This window comes from Hesperophylax consimilis, chromosome 13, assembly GCF_061612785.1.
Source record: "Hesperophylax consimilis isolate HC1 chromosome 13, BYU_Hcon_1.0, whole genome shotgun sequence".
Classification (NCBI taxonomy): domain Eukaryota; kingdom Metazoa; phylum Arthropoda; class Insecta; order Trichoptera; family Limnephilidae; genus Hesperophylax; species Hesperophylax consimilis.
The window spans coordinates 31,037,115-31,043,114 of record NC_142848.1 but is presented as its reverse complement, the minus strand read 5'-3'; positions in this window follow the sequence as shown (position 1 = coordinate 31,043,114).

The window sequence follows — 6,000 nt, the reverse complement described above, 5'->3', positions numbered from 1 at the left end:
ATTGTCATTATAGTTTTATTATTTATGTCATATTTACATATTTTTCTACGTAAATACTTTAATAATACATAAAAATATACAACATACAGAACACAAAATAGTCTTTTGTAACATAATATCATTGCTCGTACCCTACTGCAAATATGTATATGTTTAAAGGTGACCGGATATCGCATCAAAATGATAGTTCAACACACCTACAAAAAGTGATATAAAGTCATCAAAAAGCGATGAAACAAAATGTAGGTTAAATAGGTAACATTGGTAACTACAGGGTTTTCCAATAAAATGTTTTATTTTGATATTCAATCGTAAAAGATCAATGGTTTCGTTGCTTGTGTGGCACGTAGCACCGTCTTGCTGAAAGTAAACGTTGTCCAGATCAATACCATCCAATTCTGGCCATAAAAAATCATTAATCATCTTTCGATGGCGCAATCCATTCACCGTAACTGTTGCTCCAGCCTCATTTTCGAAAAAGTAAGGTCCAATGACTCCGCCGGAACATAAACCGCACCAAACAGTCACATGTTGAGGATAGAGAGGCTTTTCAACAATAACTCTTGGGTTTTCCGAGCCCCAGATGCAACAATTTTGCTTGCTGAGGAAGCCACCGAGGTGGAAATGGGCCTCATCACTCAAGATGATTTTTTGATAGTGAATTTTAATAATTTCAATGCGTTGTTGAAGCGTGTATCGTTCCATTTTTATTAATAGCGTAGTTTCTACTTGTCAAATGTCAAAAAATGACAGCTTCAAAAGTAACATCTACCGAAATAGCGGGCTATTCAAAATAACACCTCTTATTGGAAAACCCTGTATTTAGCCTAGTTTTTGTTTCATCACTTTTAATGGACTCAAAGGTGTGTTTAATTGTTCAAATAATGCTACAACTAAAGAAATATATTCAAACATTTCGTTTGATAGCAGCAATTATGAAATTGGTAGGTTTTGTTGCATTATTTTTATTTCATAAATAATAAATTGATTAAATTAATATCTACACCACACCATCAATTTGCTAGAGCAAAATCACGGTAAAACCACACTAGACAATTAAAATACCTTTTTATACATGTGCATAACAATACTAACAGGTCAGAGACATTAAAAAAAAAAATTAAACTAATCAAAGTCCACTTAATTTTTTGAAGCATTGGAAGCTTTATTAAATTTATAAGACGAGAGATCAAGAAACAGTATATTTGTACCCTTTTCAGAGAGGTAATAATTGAGGAACAGGTTGGACTTAAAGCAGGCAAACTTTTGTCTTCACTAGGAAGGAAATTTGTACTGAAGTACAAATATAACAATGATCAAATGTATAATAAATAGTATTATATAATCTAATATATAATACTCTGTCTCCTTGAATATAACAATGATCAAATCATCAATCTATACCTGCAATTCCCAACGGGGGCTGGTAAGATCTAGGGAAGCGATGGTGGCCTCGAGGGCAAATGGGGAATGATGAACATGTTACAAATAATCTCAGAATGTTGAAAATCATAAGTGGAAAATGTAAGTCCATCAGAATGGGGAATAGCCAAAGATATTAGAAGAACGAGATATGCTATGTTGGCCGCCGGACCGTAGCCGGAGTACTACCTAATTAGGGTACTTTGAACGATATCGGGACGTGTACGCACAGAAATCTGTTCTATGTATTAGTGCGGATACCTTAGCGCAAGCGAAGGTGTACGGTAGTATTGGTGAACAAAACCGGCGACACTCGGCAAAACAATTCCACTCAGTACGAACTGCGCATAGCACATCTCGTTCTTCTAATATCTTTGGGAATAGCTCTCAGCCAGTCTGGGTGGATGACAGCTGATGCACACTGAGAATTGAAATAATTGCATTATACCCAAACTCCACACACATTCTACAGCCAGCGGACGTTGCTCTCTTTAGACCCATTAAACAACTATGGAAGGCAGCTGTGCGTGATTGGGGAATAGAACATGTGGGAGAACCAGTCAACAAACAGAATTTTGCCGTGGTGTTAAACAAAGTTGTGGAAAAAATTGATAAAACGTGCGTAATAAACGGCTTCCGAGCTTGCGGTTTGCAACCCTTTGACCCAGATGCAGTGGATTATTCAAAGTGCCTTGCAGCAAAGAACCCACCGATTTCCGACGTTGACGAGAATTTCCCAGACATGCCCTATCAAAATTTTAAGGAGATTGTTGAGATAGAAACAATCGAAAAGTTTAAAAGATTTACCGATAATGTTGAACGTAATAAAAACGAGGAGCTTTCAACATTATTCAGGATCTGGGAATTTTATAAATCAAAACGAACCGAAGGATATAATGAAGAAGTTCCGCACAGTTTGCATCATTCTGAAGGTGAAATTCAAGAACAGGTTTATAAAGCAAATACATCCATCGAACAAACTACGACTTGTGAAACCAATTCCTTCTTCATTTCGTCACAGCATCCAACTGTTAACACTGAAGATGTTTCGCAAATTTCCTTGAATTCCACTGGAGATCAAGATCTAATTCATAAACAAAATTCAATCGCAAATGCATTCATCATGCCAACTGCAACAGACGAAATTGCTTCCCCAGAAATTGAAGGTATGTCAAAGGCATGTTCTTCAGAAATAAATAGATTGCCTTTGGCACAGAACAATAACCCAAGTGCTGAGGACATCGAGATGAAAACTAGAATAAAAGATTTTCTTATTCGGCCTGCAGAACCTAAAAGGAAAGGTAAAAGACAAACAGCACGCATTTCCTTTAATATCTCTTCCAAAGAGTACCAAGAAGCCCTTGAAAATAAGGCAAGAGAAAAGATCAGAGTCGAAGATGAAAAAAAGCTAAAAAAAACAATTACGGGATGAAAAAAAACGACGATTGGATGAAGGAAAGAATATGAAGCGTTTGAAAATGGTGAAAAAAAAATGCCGAAAATAAAAAAAAGGATAAAGAAAATGAGCCTAGAACATCAAATGCTCAATTGGAAAATATAACCATAGAATCATCATCGCAAAATATATCTTTAAATAGATGTAACAGATGTGAAAGGCATGTGAGAGAAAATGATAAAATTAAATGCTCTGAGTGCGTTCGAATTTTTCATGTCAACTGCATACCAAAAAAGCATTCCGAAAATGTACCAATGAGAGAGGATAATGACACGTTTTTATGTCATGTATGCTATAAGGTGTCTGAAGAATCTGATGGGTCTGATGAAAGCATAACGCATATATTAAAAGAACTCAATGACTATAACGTTGAAATGGGTTTTTTGTAGTAAATTAGTTTTTTTTAGTTTGAAAACACTATTTTGTTTTTTTTTATGTTTGTAGAACCTGAGCTGACATATGGGGGTATGACTTTGGACATTCATTTTACTTGAAATTCTAATTTAAATGCAGAGTCCAATAACTGTGCCACCGATGTCCCAATACTATAAAAAGTGTCCAATAACTGTATTTTTTCGTACTTTTTAGTTTAACAAAATATAATTAAAAAAACCTTAGATATATATTTTTTTTATCTATATTTCCTTATGGCCCATTCAATTCTACAGCACTACATACCTGAAATATTTCCTACATAATAATATTTTTCGAATTATACACTTTTAAAAAAAGTCATTCTCTTAACTGTCCAATAGCTATAGCGTTCACCTTATATAAGTTTAGAAACCTCTTATCTATACAAATTGCAAACAAGAGACAACAAAAGACAAGTAAATGAATCTTTTGTTATATTCTCAAAAGAATACATCGACAGAAATTTCTTAAAAAAATTTAAGTTAATGTTGTTGAGAGAAATTAAGGAGTGAAGTATCATGATACATAGCATAAAGCAACACACTTGTCACAATATTCTGTTTAAACTAACAGCAAAATGATATACAAATAGTTCAGTTCTTTCTATAGTAGCATGAAACATTAGTGGCACCATTCTGTTCAAAGGAGCAGCAAATGGACACAAAACCATAAAAAAAAAAACTCCAGCTGTTTCGCAGATGATACAAAATTCTTTGCCAACCCGCTTATATAAAATGCATACACAACAACCAACTGCAACACGACTTAAATTGAATATATCAATGGACAAAGATTGACTTCTAAAATTCAATGTTGAAAATTGCCCTGTCGCATACAAACTTAATGTAATGCAGTGACGTTACGACAAGACCTAGGAGTTACCATAAGCCCTGTTTGACCTTACACTGGACATGATGTTAAAAATATGCAAAACATATGCGAGACCTATCCTGGAATATGCTTTCCAAATGATTAGATATAATAGAGTACAGTGATGATTTACAAAAATAGAGCTTTGAAAGACCGGCAATATGTAGATAGACTCAAGGAACTAAGATTACCAATGTTAAAAGAAGAGAAAGGGTTGAATTGATTGAGACTTTTGAGTTAATTACGAACACGAACTTCAATTGTGCCTCAAGAGAAAGTTTTGAGTTAATTACGAACACGAACTTCAATTGTGCCTCAAGAGAAAGTTTTGAGTTAATTACGAACCTGAACTGCCAATCGGCCTCAAAATAGTTTTGAGTTAATTACGAAAATGAGCTTCAATTCCGCCTCAAGAGAAAGTTTTGAGTTAATTATGAACAAGGTTTCCAATCCTGCCTCAAGAAAAAGTTTTGAATTAAACATTAACTATGTATCTACTGTTGCAACAATAAATTCATACAACGTTCGATGAGGAAAGATCCATCTGATAGCTTGCTAAATACAAATTAACTGTGTTTCAACCACATGTAATACCACAGAGGTTGACTAACTCGTGATCCCATGTTACAGGACGGGAAAAATACAAGGAAAACATCAGACACAGATATGAAAACGATAAGCAGGAACCACATCAAAAGGGTAAATTTACTGGATAGAGCCATATCAAGATTTAAAATCTATATAAACTCACCTACTTGGGTTGAAAAGCCTTCTAATCAATACGAAAATATACCATGTTAAATGTTATTAACATAAATGTATATATGTAAACACTAATTTATGTATCCAATACGTCTGTCTCGACACGGGTATATCCTACTGAGACAGAGATCGAAAAACACCTGATGAAAAACTTTATATTGATAATTTAAAAAAAATATATATCTAGATACTTAATAAAAGGGTATTTTTTAATATATTTTCCATCGAGGGGCACTGGTACCATCAGAGAAAATACATAATGACCCTTTACCAAAAAGAAAGAAACTTAAAAAAGTTTTTGCGAATAAGTAACAGAAAACTCGCATAGAATAGTGCGCCAACTGCTGCATCCAACAAACGTGCAGAGCTGAACGCACTATTGCGAACACAAATGTTGTTACCACGCATGTAAGAGGACCTCCGACTACTAAAATGCCACTACGTAAGGGGTTGATTGAAGACGGTCTCAGTTAAATATTGAGGAACATATAAAACTGTCCCTTAATATTGAATAACTTATAAAATGTGTCCCTCAATATTGAGGGAAGTTCTCGATCAAAAGTGGGGATGGAAAACTTTTTTCAAAAAGCTTTAAGTTTATTTTATGCTTATGCTTTAATATTTCATTTTAAAATGCCTTAAAATGAATTGAACTCAAACGCTGTTGTAGCCAACAATAAATAAAATGTTTAGCCGGTTTCAATGCAATGTCGGTGACAATGTATACTCTGAGGTAACTGTTCAGACACATAACCGATTGTTATCTCCAATAATTTACTCTCTACCTATAACCTTGTCACCAGGAGACGGGAAGTTCCTTAGTACAATTCCTGCAACGCCTCTGTTAACAGGTTGTTAGGTTGCAATTCCGGGTTAAGTGCAATACGCCGTGGAGTTTTTACGTGCTGGCAGAGAGAGGGAACATTGAGAACACGAAGACCAAAGGTAGGACTTTTATTATTCTGGTGGCATTCTCTCATATTTCCATTCCGTTCTCCTTTCTTATTTTATAAACAAGAAACTCGCGGCCGGAAATATATTCCAAGAGCTATCGAAACAGTAACTATTCTGGAGAC